Here is an 18869-nt window from a genome sequence, read left to right as displayed (position 1 = left end):
GATACAGTATTTGTCAAGGTCACTGATTACATTTTGGACCCCGTTTTGGACGATACTTCTCAATCTATGCCTTACTTCATCTCTCACAAGCATTTAAAATAGATAACCATCCCCATCTTTGCCTTTTTCTTTGAAATCACATCCTTTTTGTTTTAGTCCTATTCATTTGGCCACTGGTTCTCAGTCTCCTTAAGAGACTGAGAACCAGTGGCCGCCCTCTTTTCTCTGCCGCCCTCACAAGGTTCTGGTTTACACCTTCTTCCTTCTTGTTCTAAACCCTCTACTTTTTATTTATTCCTGTGACTTTAGTCACCATCAATGTTCTTCCAAAATCTGTTGCTCCTTTTGAGACTTGTTTCCTGGGCTCCAAGCACTTATTTCAATATTTATGTAGAAATAGATGAGCATTTCCACTTGAAATTCAAAACATTTCTAAACTGAGACTATCTTCCCACTCAAGGCAGTCCCTATTCTTATATTTTTATCTCAGTAAATGACACCAGGCCACTTGGATGACATCGTAAACAACTCTCTCTCACTCTATAACTACTTAGAATGAGTCATAAAGTACTGCTGAGTCATTTTATGTGGATTCTTCTTAAAGCCATCTACTTCTCTCCCTCTTCATCAGTATGATTCCAGACCACACTGTCATCATTTCTCCTCTGGATTATTAAGACTCCTCTTTGTTATCACAACATCCAGGCTTGGTCTCTTCCATGTACAGAAATGTAGGATAATTTGGGAGAGATATTAGATGAATATTGTAATAATTCACCTTTGTAATTTCCCTGTTCTCTTTGTCTACAAATCCCCTTATTACTTTAATATCGATTCAGGTTAGGTTTTTATTTATATGCAGTTTATATGTAGTTAATTTGCCTTTAGATTTAGATTATATTTCAAGTTAGATATACACATTGGTTTACATTAGATTTGGATTTAATACAGATTTTCCTAACAACCACTACCCAGAAGATTGAACATCTTTTCAAATATTTATTTGCCATCCAGGTGCCCACTTGTGTTCATATTTTTTCTCCAAATATCCATTGCAGAGGTTCTCAAACTTCTCAAACCCTCCAAGCTTCTCATGAACACTTTATGCTTTTAAAATTTGAGAACTCTGAGCACTTTTGTTTATGTGAATTCTATATACCAATTAGATATTAAAAAGGAAATAGTTAAAATATTTATTTATTTTGTGGTACGCGGGCCTGTCACTGTTGTGGCCTCTCCCGCTGCGGAGCACAGGCTCCGGATGCTCAGGTTCAGCGGCCATGGCTCACCGGCCCAGCTTCTCCGAGGCATGTGGAATCTTCCCGGACCGGGACACGAACCCGTGTCCCCTGCATCAGCAGGCAGACTCTCAACCACTGCGCCACCAGGGAAGCCCTAAAATATTTATTGACATTACAAAAGTAAACATTTTCGTGAAAGATAACTATTTGTTTGAAACAAAAATGTGTGAGAAGAGTAGCATTGATTTATATTTTTGCAAATCTCTTTAAAGTCTGGTTTAATAGGATACAGCTTGTGATAGAGTGATTTATAATAAGAAATATACATTTGGTCTTTGTCCTCTTTTTTCAAACAGAGCTTCTGAAACCCCTGGAATTTCCTAAGTATTAAGAGTGATAAAGGTGTCTTTTGTTGTGTTAATGAGGTGAATTTTGGAAAGCACCTAAGTGTGGGAACTTGTTGCCAGTTGAGTCAACCAGGTGATTAGAGGGTTGTAACTTTCAGTCCTACCCACCACCACCCCACTTTAGGTGAAGGGACAGGGGCTGGAGATTGAGTTTAATTACCAATGGTCAGTGAGTTAATCAATCATGCCTATGTAATAAAACTCCATAAAACCCCAGAAGGATGGGATTTGGAGAGCTCCCAAGTTAGTGAACACGTAGAGGTCCTAGGAGAGTGGAACACCTGAAGAGGGCATATGGAACCTTTGTGCCCTTTCCCCATACCTTTCTCTATGCACCTCTTTCATTCAGCTGTTCTTAAGCTATATATCCTTTTATCTAGTAAGTAAAATGATTCTCTGAGCTCTTTGAGATACCCTAGCAAATTCACTGAACCCAAGGAGAAGGTTGTGTGGGAACCTCTGATTTATAGCCAGTTGGTCAGAAGCACAGGTAACAACCTGGACTTGCAACTGGCGTCTGAAGTTCAGTCAAGGAAGGGGTGGTGAGCAGGTGATAACCTGGGCTTGCAACTGGCAAATCTAAAGTGGTGGTGGGGAATTGGGGCAGACATAGAACAGACACATTAACTTGTGGGATCTGACACTATCTCTGGGTAGATAGTGCCAGAATTTAATTTAATTCTTTGCTGGTGTTTGAGAATTGCTTGGTTGTATGTGTGGGCACCCCCATCACACACTTTGGAACTGGTCTCAGAATAACAAAATGCAGCTGGATTCTCATGTTTACTCTGCATTCAGTCCTTTGCCATATACTGTTTTGTTTGAAGTGTTTATGAACAAAATCTGCCCTCACTCACACAGACTTACAGTTATAAAATTAATGCAAATGTATTTTAATTACTTTTCATATAATTGTGGATGGATATTTCTTTTATATTACACCAAAACTTGACTATAGGCAGTTTCTTAAAGGTTACTTGCAATATAGAATCTAAAATCGTATCAGTGAAATTTTGTACTTAGATTCAATAGACTCCATTGGTCCATTTTGTACTTGGAATTGATCTTTAACCCACACATGGCTTTTTAAAAAATCATATCGGGTATTTACCATTTGGAAAATATTGGCTTACTGAATTATTCATATCTCCTAAATATGGACAAATTTCATTATACAACATCAAATAATCAGATCTGTTAGTATGGCAACCAATCTTACCAAGAACCTTTTTAAATACTGAAAAGTTTTTAAGCATATAATGACAGATAGAGGTTTTCCAGCACAGTCTTCCTTTGGTACCCTTAGTATCCATTGCAGGATTGGTTCCAGGACCACCCCCCCCCCCACACCCAACCTCATCCTGCAGATACAAAACTCTGTGTATGCTCATGTCTCTTATATAAAATGGTCTTGTACAGTGGGCCCTCCATATCCGTGGATTCTTCCATGGTAGATTCAACCAATTCCAGGTCTAAATCAATGGGGAATCCATGAATATAGAGGGCAAACTGCATTAGAACTTTTTATTAAAAACTCATATTTTTAGTTAACAGTAATACTTTTGGCCACTTTCTTTGTAGGAGCATGTTCTTTATGCATTTTCAAGACATTGTCTTCCAACTACCCAGCTGTGAAAAAATATTGTTTGTATGTCAGTCCGTTTTACCATTTAAAATGTTGTTTGATGAAAAAGCCAGTTTGGTTCACAATTAAAACATTTATACAGGTGCTTTGCTGGAAGATAATCATTGTCCTTTTGTAAGCAGCAGAAAATCTTTTTGACTTATAATTTTTTCATACAGACTATTTTATAAAGTTATATATTCAGGAATTGAGATTTAATTTAAAAAATGTTTTCAAGGAATTCCCTGGTGGTCTAGTGGTTAGGACGTGGCGCTTTCACTGCTGTGGGTCCAGGTTTGACCTCTGGGTAGAGAACTAAGATCCCGCTAGCCACGCAGTATGGCCCAAAAAAATTTTTTTTCAAGAACATCCTGAAAAGAAAGTTATTTTATTTACTGTGAGTGTTTGGCAATGTCAGCTACAATAAACACTCATGTTATGGGGAGCCACTGCACTAAGGCATCAACAGTTTTACCCATCATTGCTTTGTCACCATCAGTGCAAACATCACACAGTGAAAAGTAAAATGAGTTTTAGTATTATTGTGAAAATGATTTAGACCTTGTGGATAACACTTTGCAAACTACTGGACTATCCTTTCCTTGTAAGTAAATATTGATGTTTGGAATATTAAATTTTTATGAATTAATTTTTATGTCCATTGATAGATGAATAGATAAAGAGGATATGGTATACATATACAATGGAATGTTACTCAGCCATAAAAAAGAATGAAATAATGCCATTTGAAGCAAGTTGGATAGACCTAAACATTATCATACTAAGTAAGTCAGGCAAAGACAAATATCCTATGATATAACTTATATGAGGAATCTTGAAAAAATGATACAAATGAACTTATCTACAAAACAGAAATAGACTCACAGACATAGAAAACAAAGTTATGGTTACCAAAGGGGAAAGCAGGGGGAGGCCTAAATTTGGAAGTTGGGATTAACACATATAGACTACTACATATAAAATAGAAAAACAAGGACCTACTGTATAGCACAGGGAACTATATTCAATATCTTCTAATAACCTATAATAGAAAAGAATCTAAAGAAGAATATATATATATATAACTGAATCACTTTGCTATATACCTGAAACATTGTAAATTAACTATAGTTCAATTTAAAAAATATATGAATTAGGGCTTCCCTGGTGGCGCAGTGGTTGGGAGTCTGCCTGCCGATGCAGGGGACACAGGTTCGTGCCCTGGTCTGGGGAGATCCCACATGCCGCGGACTGGCTGGGCCCGTGAGCCATGGCCGCTGAGCCTGCGCGTCCGGAGCCTGTGCTCCGCAACGGGAGAGGCCACAACAGTGAGAGGCCCGCATACCAAAAAACAAACAAACAAAAAAACATATATATATATATATATATATATGTATATATGAATTAAAAAATATTTATTTCAGAAAATTTAAGCAGCAACAAGAAAATAATGAAAATGGATGAAGAGATAAATAGAAGGACATCAGGAAATAGTTCCCCAAACCACCTATACTACCTCCAATATTTGTATTTACATACGCTTATATTTTTCTTTCTTTAAGAAACCTTAATAGGTGATGTGTTTTTCTTCTTTTTATTCCTATAGAACCTTAGTCTTTCGATTTGTTATAATAGTGCATTAGGAATAGAAGCTACTTAAAAAAGAATGCTGAATATTTTTAAAGTTGCAGACCAAGGATATATTCAGTTATAATCAAGGACTGAAAAAACAGATTCAATATATTCATTGCATATTCTGACCTGTTCCCAGGGAGGAGGGAAGGGAGGCAGTGGGTGTGAGTAAAACTTTAACACATTGTTGAGAAACTGAAGGAAAAGAATGCTAAATAGAATGGGAAAAATTACTTTTTAAGAACAGTAAAGCAGCTTTACACATATAAATCTAAACCAAAATAACAGAAACAAATTTAGAAAAATAATTAATAACACAGAAATTAAACAGTATGGTAATTATAGTAATATTCACATCACGATAATTTGTATATGCAATTGTGTTTTTAGTATTTATTCTATTGCCTTGATCATTCATTTCTTTACAATCATTCTTGATGTTGAAACTGGTAGGATGGAAATGACCTTTTATAAACAAAGGAAAAGATCTCAGATGAGTTTTTCTCTGAAGCTGAAAGAGACAATAATAAGAAGCATTCTTATATTTCTTAGGTTACTGACTAAAATTGAGGCATATGGTGCTTGTGTATGGACTGTATTTATGATATAGAGTTATTTTTAAAAGGTCAGAAAATGCTTGTTTCTTAGCCATTTAATATTTTCTGTCCCTCTGTCTCCACAATAGAAAATCTAAAAATGTATGACAAAATTAGCAGTGAAAAAGTATTTTGTGGATCTAATTTTAAAAGAAAAAAAAAAATGGCTAAAACTCAATCAGTGACAAGCTTGTAGTGATAATCACATTTGCAAAAACCTCAAAGTGCTGCATGTCAGAATTATTTTGCCCTTTAACAACTGATTGCACAGAACCTAGCTGACAGATTTACTTAACTCAATATTTTCATATTTATTGTTACATAGTCAGAACACTGGCTTTCTAGACAGAATATATTTTTTCAAATGGAAGTGATTTGGTGGCCTACAATTACAAACCTGCCTTAACAGATTCCACCTTTATAGTAGAGTGCTTCAGAAACATATCTTACTCTTCTGACTGGTTTCAGAAAAGGGGTAACTTCAAATTATTTAGAATTCTAATCTTCAAATTATGCTTTTTTTTTTGGTCAAGATTTGCATCTTCATTTGCTTTATATCAATTTAGTGGACAAGTACTCATCTAGGACGGCCAACTGTCCTGTTTTGTCTGGGACTGTGGAGATTCCTGGATGTAGTAATTTTCAGGGCCAAAACTGCTTAAGACCATGTGAACCTGGATGATTGATTACTCTATCCTTACCCCTTATGTACATATAGCATGAATGCCCATCACTTTTTAATTCTGATCTTATTTAGGTACTTTAGTTAGCTCCTTTGAGACTTAGCTCTTATCTGTAAAATGGAAATTAATAATCTCACCCTCACAGAGTTGTTGCAAGAAATAAAAATAATATCTGTAAATATTCTAGCACAGCTCTTGACCCATAATAGATAGGCAATAAATGATAATTATTTGGATTGTCTGTATTATTCTTGGGAAATGGAAACTATTGTTTGATACATGTAATATATAAATATCCTCAAAAATTAAAAAAAATCAATAGAAAAACACATGTGATAAAAATGAAGTGTCAGTTCTCAGTAGGACTATAAATCGTAGCCTAAGAAAATAAACTAGTGGTAGGACTTCAACAGTAATAATAATACATATGTTAGAGAAAACAAATTGCATTTTTTATTGACTAAGAAAAATATATCAATTGATCAATAAAAATAATGTTAATATCTCATATCTGTAAGAGCATCAGAAATCAATTATTTTCATACACTCTGATGGAAGTATAAAGTATATAGCATTTATAAAGGCTAATAGACACTGTGTAACAAAATGTCAAACATATCCTTTGGCTGATAATTTTACTACTAATGCTCTATACTACAGAATCCTTTGACATGTAGCCAAAGATTTATGATCAGCAATGGCCACTGAAGTATACCTTTTATAAGGAAAATTGTAAACAATCCAAAAAGTAAATATATCATGATGAGTGTATCCACTATACTATGAAACATTATAAAACCATTAAAAACAGTAATATTATAAATTAATAAGTACTGACATAGAGATAACTGCATAATGAAGTGTTGCTAAATAAACCTGGGAAGAAAAATACTATACAGAAATAAGTATACAATAAGATATATAGATAGAAAAGTAATATTTCTTCTGAAAAATTGTGTGTTTGTGAGAGGACAGAGAGATGGGAGGGAAGGGGGGAGGGAGGAAGAGCGAGAGAGAGACACACACACGCATAGGAATATGCACCAAAGCATTTAAAGCTTGTTTCCACTGGAGAATGAATAAAATAGATTTATCATAATACTTAAATGCTTGTATATTTGAATTTTTACTTTATACATGTATTACTGTTGCATTTTAAAGCAATAAATAATACCTTTTTAAAAGAAGGACTTTAAATGTGATGTGTCAGAAATTTGTCATGCTAGAATATAAAGTCCATGGTTTCAGGACATATGACTATCTTGTTCCTCTCTGAGTCCGGAGTCTTTGCCATAGCACTGGGCATGAGTTGGTCCTCAAAAATGGTTCAAGAAGCACCCATTCAGTGTTAGTTATTCTACATGGAGCTGAGTTATATAACTGCCTGGATAGATTGTCAAAGTATTCCTTAAAAATTGTACTCACTAGTCTCTTACCATGGTTTTGGGAAGAAATGAGACTTTTTAAATTAAAAAAAGTAAAAACTAGAACAGAGCTTTATAAAACAGTTAAGTTTGACAGTACTAGACTGAGCTTGGGAGAGTGAGTATAGTAATGAGACTAATTGAATAGCAAAGAGTGTTTGGGGACAAAACCAGTGGAAGATCATCAAAAGCAGACAGGACCTTCAGCCACATGGGCATAAAGGAGGTGACATGAAAGGGGGCAAAAGTCAACATACCTTTCATACTATTTTTCTTACAGAAAAGCCAATTTGTATCCATCCTTTTTCATCAATTCATTTAAAAATTTTTCATTTTAACTTCTTCGAAAACAGTATGTATCTTTCAGCCAGTGGTGTTTTCAATTTCTGTCAGTCATCCAGGTGACAGTTGTGTCAAAAACTGTCCTTGACCCTTTCTGCTAAGATCAAGAAAACTCCAGCTTCAAAAAATCTTAAAATTAATTTATGAATTAAATTCTTCCAACTTTATCAAAACAGTCATTCTAACAATAATCTTTGAGGAGTTCTCTTATTTTAAACATGTAAATGGGAAACAGTGCATTTTACGTTAAGGCTGTATAAAATATTAATGATAGGTGTTTCAGTAATAGCAGCAAGTAAGCTATTAAATTATTCAGCCGACATTAACTCAAACATCTGCTTTGAGGTGGGAATGGTGGTAGGCTGTGGACCTGTAAGAAAGATGAAGGCAAAATGCTTGACCTACAGGTACTGATTGGGTCATTTCCATTCATACAAAATAGGCTTGTGGATGGCCTACAAAAGAAATGAACTGGCACTTATCTTCGTCAGTCATACACAGATGCATACACATTTTCTGATGTGTGCTTCTTATGTGCTGAAGTGGAGTTACAGACGGGAATGAGTTCATTTTATCTACTAAATTGCAGTTAGCTACCATCCAGGAAAATATATGATTGATTTCAAATTGGTTGAGGAATTAATAAACTGCTCTGCACTCTCCTCAAGTACGTGCAAGTGAGTTCACTTGGTAACTTCTTCCCAACACCCCTAAGTCTTTGTTTGAAAGACAGTTTTTGCATATGAAAGACAATTACAATCACCCCCTAGTGATAATCTTTAAGTAGAAAGGCACTTTCACATTGTGTATGTTGTCTGAAATTTTTATATGCCTTTTCTTTGAGTCTAAATTAAAGAACATTTGCAACTCTGAGGTATAAAACCTAGCTCTGTATTTCCTGAGTGATTGTAGCAAATGCCTCATTCTACCAGGAAAGGGTAAGATGTGGCAAAACACATTTGCCTTAGAAATAGAATAGCTGGTGGACACTGTAGTTACTTGTAAATACCTGAGCAATGTTAAAGTGTCCCTTCTGATTTATACGCATATTGAAGAACTAAAGCTGTTGACTCTGTTGCAATGTCACAGTAGCATAATGTATCGTAGCTATTTTGGGGGTTTAGAGCTACTAGGAGAAATAAAATACAAATTGGCCTTAAATTTATAATATTCTATATTCAGTATATGTACCAAAGCTCCCTGTATGTTATCAATCTATCAGAGGCATCAACTCGTATTATATTATGTTCTTTCCAGAATCATTTAGCCAAACATGCTGTAGTCTTTCCTAAAAAAAATAGAAAGATTTTGATAACCCTAGAAATGTTCAGAACCCTGGAGTTGTTGAGAAATCAAATACTCTCAGATGTCTAAGATTCAGAAAAGTTGAGTATGTCTATAAGCTAAAGAAAGCATCCAAATATACAAACACCTGCCTCTGAGTTCAATATATTATTAAATTATTGATGCAATTACTAATAAACCTATCATGAAAAGAACTATATTAAGTTCACTGCAGAAGAAAAATCATATGAAAAAGTCATAAGGTTTTCCATGTCCACCCCTTCAAATTGATATTATTCATTGACACTGTCATAATGGGAAGAAGACAAGCTATAATCATTATTGTCCTTAATATTTTGATTTAACCATTACATATTATTTAAATAAGTTTATACAGTCAATTATTTGTATGCCTGCCTAGCTTACTTAATTGAGGTTGAACAGTTTACAATTCTTACGTATATTTCTCTTAATTTTCTACTTAATTCTGTGGTATAAACACTAAGTAAATTATGTGGCAATATATAATTATTCTTTCAAAACTTTTCTTTGAAGTATAATGTACATACAGGAAAGTTTACATATCCATAAATGAACAGCTCAGTGAATTTTCGTGAACTATCACAACTATAAAATCAACACCCAGATTAAGAAAGAGAATATTACCAGCACTACAAAGTCCAGGTTTCCAGACCCTATGCCCTACAAGAGAATCATTATCCTACATTCAAAGAATGGAATAGTTATTTCTGCTTCTTTATAATATATATAAATTATAACATGTGGTATGTACTCTTTTTTATATACAAATTATTTTACTCCAAAGTTGTTCACATATATAAAATTTATTCACCCATTTTATTGCTGTTCAATTTTTAGTGTTATTAACATATGCACATACACAAACACACAAAGCATCAAGCTAGAGATAGAGACAGAGAGAGAGGGAGACAAGGTAAATTTTTTTAGAAGTCTGCTTTCAGGTTTTTTTTTTTTTAATATATATATATATATATCATATAACTATTCAAAGCATGAAAAAATGTTTCTTTAAAGCATATTACATGCAAGGAACAAATACCAAAATCTAATATTACTCATTTCCTTCTTATACTAAATTTTGCCTTATTGTGTATGTATATATAATATACATTACAATATATAATATTATATATAAATTATAAATACTATAATATAAATTAATAAACTGAAAATTGGCACTCAGTTTCTGACAAAGCTATCTGTGTTCATTAGGATTTTTAAATTCAAATTTTATTGAGGAGATCGGTTCAAGATGGTAGAATAGAAGGACATGTGCTCACTCCCTCTTGCAAGAGCACTGGGATCACTACTAACTGCTGAACAATCATCTACAGGAAGACACTGGAACTCGCCAAAAAAGATACCCCACATCCAAAGACAAAGGAGAAGTCACAGTGAGACAGTAGGAGGGGCATAATCACAATAAAATCATATCCCATAAGTGCTGGATGGGTGACTCACAAACTGGAGAACAATTATACCACAGAAGTCCACCCACTGAAGTGAAGGTTCTGAGCCCCACGTCAGCCTTGCCAACCCAGGGGTCCGGCAGCTGGAGGAGGAATTCCCAGAGAATCAGACTTTGAAGACTAGCAGAATTTTATTGGAGGTCTTTGACAGGATGGGGGAAACAGAGAATCCACTCTTGGCGGGGCACACACAAAGTAGCATGCTCATGAGGATCCAGGGGGGAAGGAGCAATGACCCCATAGGAGACTGAACCAGACCTACCTGCTAGTGATGGAGGGTCTCCTGCAGAGGCGTTGGGGGGGGGTGGCTGTTGCTCACCACAGGGATAAGGACACTGGCAGCAGAATTTCTGAGAACTACTCCTTGGCATGAGCCCTCCCAGAGTCCACCATTAGCCCCACCAAAGAGCCTGTAGGCTTCAGTGCTGGGTCACCTCAGGCCTTTTACTGAGCTCTGTCCACCAGAGCAACAGCCAGCTCTACCCACCACCCGTCCCTCCCATCAGGAAGCTTGCACAGGCCTCTTAGATAGAGGCTCATCCACCAGAGGGCAGACAGCAGAAGCAAGAAAAAGTACAATTCTGCAGCCTGTGGAACAAAAACCACATTCACAGAAAGATACACAAAATGAAAAGGCAGAAGACTATGTACCAGATGAAGGGACAAGATAAAACCACAGAAAAACAACTAAATGAAGTGGAGATAGGCAACCTTCCAGAAAAAGAATTCAGAATAATGATAATGAAGATGATCCAGGACCTCAGAAAAAGAATGGAGGCAGAGATCGAGATGATGCAAGAAATGTCTAACAAAGACCTAGAAGAATTAAACAACAAACACTAGGAAGATTTAAAGAACAAACAAACAGAGATAATACAATAAGTGAAATGAAAAATACACCAGAAGGAATCAATAGCAGCATAACTAAGGCAGAAGAACGAATAAATAACCTGGAAGACAGAATGGAGTAAATCACTGCCACAGAACAGAATAAAGAAAAAAGAATGAAAAGAAATGAAGACAGCCTAAGAGACCTCTGGGACAACATTAAATGCAAAAACATTCATATTATAGGGGTCCCAGAAGAAGAGAGAAAGGAAGGACCCGAGAACATATTTGAAGAGATTATGGTGGAAAACTTCCCTAACATGGGAAAGGAAATAGCCATCAAAGTCCAGGAATTGCAGAGAGTCCCAGGCAGGATAAACACACTGAGACACATAGTAATCAAATTGACAAAAATTAAAGACAAAGAAAAATTATTGAAAGCAACAAGGGAAAAACAACAAATAACATACAGGGAACTCCCATAATGTTAACAGCTGATTTCTCAGCAGAAACTCTACAAGCCAGAAGGGTGTGGCACGACATATTTAAAGTGATGAAAGGGAAGAAACTACAAACAAGATTACTCTACCCAGCAAGGAACTCATTCCAATTTGATGGAGAAATCAAAATCTTTACAGAGAAGCAAAAGCTAAGAGAATTTAGCACCACCAAACCAGCTCTACAACAAATGCTAAAGGAACTTCTCTAAGTGAGAAACACAAGAGAAGAAAAACACCTACAAAAACAAACCCAAAACAACTAAGAAAATGGTAATAGGAATATACATATCAATAATTTTCTTAAATGTGAATGGATTGAATGCTCCAAACAAAAGACACAGGCTTCCTGAATGGATACAAAAGCAAGACCCATATATATGCTGTCTACAAGAGACGCACTTTAGACCTGGGGACACATACAGACTGAAAATGAGGGGATGGAAAAAGATATTCCATGCAAGTGGAAATCAAAAGAAAGCTGGAGTAGCAATACTCATATCAGAAAAACTAGACTTTAAAATACATAGTGTTACAAGAGAAAAGGAAGAACACAACACAGTGATCATGGGATCAATCCAAGAAGAAGATATAACAATTATAAATATATATGCACCCAACATAGGAGCACTGCAATACATAAGGAAAATGCCAACAGATATAAAAGAGGAAATTGACAAAGCAACAAAATAATAGTGGGGGGGCTATAACACCTCACTTACACCACGGACAGATCATCCAGACCAAAAATTAATAGGAAACACACACTTTAAATGACACAGTAGACCAGATAGATTTAATTGATATTAATAAGGTACTGCATCTGTAAACAGCAGATTACACTTTCTTCTCAAAAGTACATGGAACATTCTCTACGATAGATCACATCCTGGGTCACAAGTCAAGCCTCAGTAAGTTTAAGAAAATTGAAATCATACCAAGCATCTTTTCCGACCACAATGCTATGAGAGTAGCAGACAATTACAGGGAAAAAAAACCCATAAAAGACACAAAAACATGGAGGCTAAACAATACATTACTAAATAACCAAGAGATCACTGAAGAAATCAAAGAAGAAATCAAAAAATACCTAGAGACAAACAACAATGAAAACATGATGTTCCAAAGCCTATGGGAGGCAGCAAAAGCAGTTCTAAGAGGGAAGTTTATAGCAATACAATCCTACCTCAAGAAACAAGAAAAAACTCAAACAATCTAACCTTACACCTAAAGGAACTAGAGAAAGAAGAACAAACCTAACTCAGAATTAGTAGAAAGAGAGAAATCATAAATATCTGAGCAGAAATAAATGAAATAGAAACAAAGAAAACAATAACAAAGATCAAGAACACTAGAAGCTGGTTCTTTGAGAAGATAAACAAGATTGATAAACCTTTAGCCAGACTCATCAAGAAAAACAGAAGACTCAAATCAATAAAATTAGAAATGAAGAAGGAGAAGTTACAACAGACACTGCAGAAATACAAAGCATCCTAAGAGACTACTACAAGAAACTCTAGGCCAATAAAATGGACAACCTGGAAGAAATGAACAAATTCTTAAAAAAGTATAACCTTCCAAGACTGAACCAGGAAGAAATAGAAAATATGAACAGACCAATCACAAGTAATGAAATTAAAACTGTGATTAAAGATCTTCCAACAAACAGAAGTCCAGGACCAGATGGCGTCACAGGTAAATTCCATCAAACATTTAGAGAATAGCTAACACCCATCCTTCTCAAACTCTTTCAAAAAATTGCAGAGGAAGGAGCACTCCCAAACTCATTGTACGAGGCCACCATCACTCTGATATGAAAACCAGGCAAAGATGTCACAAAAAAGAAAACTACAGGCCAATTTCACTGATGAATATAGATGCAAAAATCCTCAACAAAATACTTGCAAACAGAATCCAGCAACACATTAAAAGGATCATAAACCATGATCAAATGGGATTTATCCCAGGGATGCAAGGATTCTTCAATATACACAAATCAATCAATGCGATACACCATATTAACAAACTGAAGAATAAAAACCATATGATCATCTCAATAGATGCAGAAAAAGCTTTTGACAAAATTCAACACCCATTTATGGTAAATACTCTCCAGAAAGGGGGCATAGAGGGAACCTACCTCAACATAATAAAGGCCATATACGACAAACCCACAGCAAACATCGTTCTCAATGGTGGAAACACTGAAAGCATTTCCTCTAAGATCAGGAACAAGACAAGGATGTCCACTCTCACCACTTTCATTCAACTTAGTTTTGGAAGTCCTGTCAATGGCAATCAGAGAAGAAAAAGAAATAAAAGGAAAACAAATTGGAAAAGAAGGAGTAAAACCGTCACTGTTTGCAGATGACATGATACTGTACATAGATATTCCTAAAGATGCCACCAGAAAACTACTAGAGCTAATCAATGAATTTGGTAAAGTTGCATGATACACAATTAATGCACCGAAATCTTTGCATTCCTATACACTAACAATGAAAGATCAGAAAGAGAAATTAAGGAAACAATCCCATTCTCCATTGCAACAAAAATAAAATACCTAGAAATAAACCTACCTAAGGAGGTGAAAGATCTGTACTCAGAAAACTATTGGCCACTGATGAAAGAAATCAAAGATGACACATACAGATGGAGAGATATACCATGTTTGGAAGAATCAATATTGTGAAAATGACTATACTACCCAAAGCAATCTACAGATTCAATGCAACCCCTATCAAATTAAAAATGGTATTTTTACAGAAGAGGAACAAAAAAATCTTAATAGGGAATTTTCCCTACAAATAATTGGGAATTTTCCCTACAACATCTTTGTAGGGAAACACAAAAGACCCTGAATAGCCAAAACAATCTTGAGGGGAAAAAAATGAAGCTGAAGGAATCAGACTCTCTGACTTCAGACTATACTACAAAGCTACAGTAATCAAGATAATATAGTACTGACACAAAAACAGAAATATAGATCAATGAAACAGGATAGAAAGCCTAGAGATAAAACCATGCACCTATGGTCAACTAATCTGTGACAAAGGAGGCAAGGATATACAATGGAGAAAAGACAGCCTCTTCAATAAGTGGTGCTGGGAAAACTGGACAGCTACATGTAAAAGAATAAATTAGAACACTCCCTAACATCATACACAAAAATAAACTCAAAATGGAATAAAGTCTTAAATGTAAGAATGGACACTATAAGACTCTCTGAGGAAAACATATGAAGAACACTGACATAAATCATGGTAAGATGTTTTTTGACCCACCTCCCAGAGTAATGCAAATAAAAACAAAAATAAACAAATGGGACCTAATGAAACTTAAAAGCTTTTGCACAGGAAAGGAAACTATAAACAAGACAAAAAGACAACCCTCAGAATGGGAGAAAATATTTACAAATGAATCAACTGACAATGGATTAATTTCCAAAATATATAAACAGCTCATGCATCGCAATATTAAAAAACAAACAACCCAATCCAAAAATGGGCAGAAGAACTAAATAGACATTTCTCCAAAGAAGACATACAGATGGCCAAGAGGAACATGAAAAGCTGTTCAACATCATTAATTATTAGAGAACTGCAAATCAAAACTACAATGAGGTATTACCTCACACCAGTTAGAATGGGCATCATCAGAAAATCTACAAACAGCAAATCCTGGAGAGGGTGTGGAGAAAAGGGGACCCTCTTGCACTGTTGGTGAGAATGTAAATTGATACAGCCACTATGGAGAACAGTATGGAGGTTTCTTAAAAAACTGAAAATAGAAATACCATATTACCCAGCAAACCCACTATTGGGCTTATACCCAGAGAAAACCATAATTCTTAAGCCACATGCACCCCAATGTTCATTGCAACACTATTTTCAATAACCAGGTCATGGAAGCAGCCTAAATGCCCATCGATAGACGAATGGATATAGAAGAAGTGGTACATATATACAATGGAATATTACTCAGCCATAAAAAGAAATGAAATTGGGTCATTTGTAGAGACATGGATAGACCTAGAGACTGTCACACAGAGTGAAGTGTGTCAGAAAGTGAAAAACAAATATTGTATATTAACGCATATATGTTTAATCTAGAAAAATGGTACAGATGAACAGGTTTGCAAGGAAGAAATAGAAACCCAGATATAAAGAACAAACCTATGGACACCAAGGGGAAATCGGGGATGGGGTGGTGGTGGTGGGATGAATTGGGAGATTGGGATTGACGAATATACACTATTATGTATAAAACAGATCTAATAAGAACCTGCTGTATAAAAATAAATAAAATAAAGTTCAAAAAAAATTATTGAAATAAATTTACAAAGCATAAAATTCTCCTCTAAAGTGTATAATTCAGTGTTTTTAGTGTACACATAGAGATGTGTAGCCATCACACTATAATTCCAGAGTATATGCACTACTACAAAAAGAATCCTCATATCCATTTGCAAGTTAATTCTCATTCCCTTATCTCCCTAACTCCTGGCAACCATGAATCTACTTTCTATATGTATTTCCCTGCTCTGGAAATTTCATATAAATGGAATTGTACAATAGTGTTCTTTTTCATTGGCTTCTTTAATTTAGCATACTGCGTTCATCCATGATTTAACATGTATTAGTACCTCAATTTAATGGCAAATAATATTTCATTGTTTATATATACCACTTTGTTTATCCATTGATTAGCTGATGGACATTTGGGTTGTATCTTCTTTTGTACCATTATGAGTAGTGCTGCTATGAACTCCATGTAAAACTTGTGGTGTAGGCATATGCTCCAATTTCTCTTGGGTTTATACCCAAGGCATAGATTTACTGGGTCATGTAATAATACTATACTTAACTTTTTGAGGAAATGACAAACTTTCCCAATGTAACTGTATCTTTTTACAATCCAATTAAAATTTTTGAAACTTCTGATTTCTCTACTTCCTCAATGATGCTTCTTTATTCTTTTCTTTTTCTGTTCCTCAGACTGGATATCACAGTTGACCTATCTCGAAGTTTGCCAGTTCTTTGTTTTTGGCAGGTCAAATCGATTCAGTTATTGTAGTTTTCAACTCCAGAATTTTTTTAAAAAATAATTTTTATCTCTTTACTGATATTTTTTTATTTGTGAGACATTGTTCTCATTCTGTTTTTAGCTCTTTGGACATATTTATAATAACTACTTTAAAATTTTTATCTAGTTAATCCAAATTATGGGCTTGTTCTGAGTCAGTGTTTATATAGTCTTAATATGTATTCCTTCTTGTTTCTTAGCATGCTTCATGCATTTTTTAAACTGGATATCTTAAATAAGATAATATTGCAAAGCTGGAAATCATATCCTCTTCCCCCCCTCTAAGGCTTGTTTTCTTTGTTATTTATTGGTTTAGTGACTTTCCTATACTAGTCTGTATTGTCTTTAGAGACCACTGAAGTCACTTTTCTGTAAGTTTAGTGGTCAGCTGATAATTAGATAGACATTTCCTTAATACATTTTACTAATTAGTCTCTGACCCATTGCTGAGGGGCTCACTGAATTGGGTAAGACTTCAAAACTTCTACAGGTCACAATTTTGCCTTAGCCTTCATTTCCTGCTTACTTGGAGACTCAGAGTCAGAGAGATATGAGAGATTAAAGCCTCAGGTCTTTCCTCAGCATACACACAGCCCTGTATATGCACATGGTCTCTAGATTTCCAGGAATATGTTAGAGGTTTTAAGAGCCATTATATCCCCAGCTTTGGTCAGCTGCTTCTTTGCCCCAACTGGTATCAATGCTTTGACAAAATTCTTAAGAATAGAGCTTTCCCACTGAGCAAAATCTTATCAAGTCAATTAAAGATAAATCCAATGAGGCTTGTCCACAGAGGTGCCAAAGCGATAATATAGAAAAATTCTATAAAGATGAGACTCTTTAGAGGGTTCCAAACCTGTTCTCCCTCCTCCAGTGTTCTCCCAGGCTACAAGTTTCAAATCTACCATGGAATCAGAGACAGGATGACAGAAATAGGGCAAGTGGAAACTCCACAAAATCACTGTTCTTACTACAATTCAGTCATTTTTCTGGAATAAGTGCCCTTCAGATTGTTCCAAAGCTTTGATTGATCTCCAGAGTTTGGAAAAATGTTGATTTTGGCCATTTTTGCCAATATCATCATTGCTTTTATGAAGGAACATCTATTTGAGGTCTTTATCATGTCATTCCAGGTGTTTCCACTTTCATTGGGAGTTTTACATTTTTGCTGTTCTCATTTATTACTATGAGTTTCTGGACACCTTAAAACTTGACCTCAACCTGTTTTTCCAACCTTGTCTCCATCTTCTCTCTGGAAAATACTTTATAATACAATAACATTGAACCATCTTCTTCTCTTCTCTACATTTCACCTTTATTATATTCTAGCTTTGCTTTTGCTGTTTCCTCTGCCTAGTTCAGGTTTGCTCACTTTGGTTTTGAATAACTCCATTCAGTACATTTAAAAAATAATAAATATGCTAAAAATTATACTGGTACAAGCTAACATTTCTTGACATTGTATCATCAGTCAGACTTTATTTTAAGTACTTTGCATTAATTACCTCAATTAACCCTCACAAAAATCTATGATACAGAAAGAATGTAAAGAAGCAATTTTAGTAGTCTATTACTTAGATGAAACAAGACTTGGTTACAGTCTTAATGAACAGTTAGAGATAAGGAGGATCATAGGTCAGTAGCATTATTTTAAACTTGACTTACTAGGTTGAAGTTACCTGATATAGAAGAGAGAAAGGGATGAGTTCTAAGGG

Source organism: Grampus griseus (assembly GCF_964374135.1).
Source record: "Grampus griseus genome assembly, chromosome: 4".
NCBI lineage: Eukaryota > Metazoa > Chordata > Mammalia > Artiodactyla > Delphinidae > Grampus > Grampus griseus.
This window is presented reverse-complemented; position numbering follows the sequence as displayed.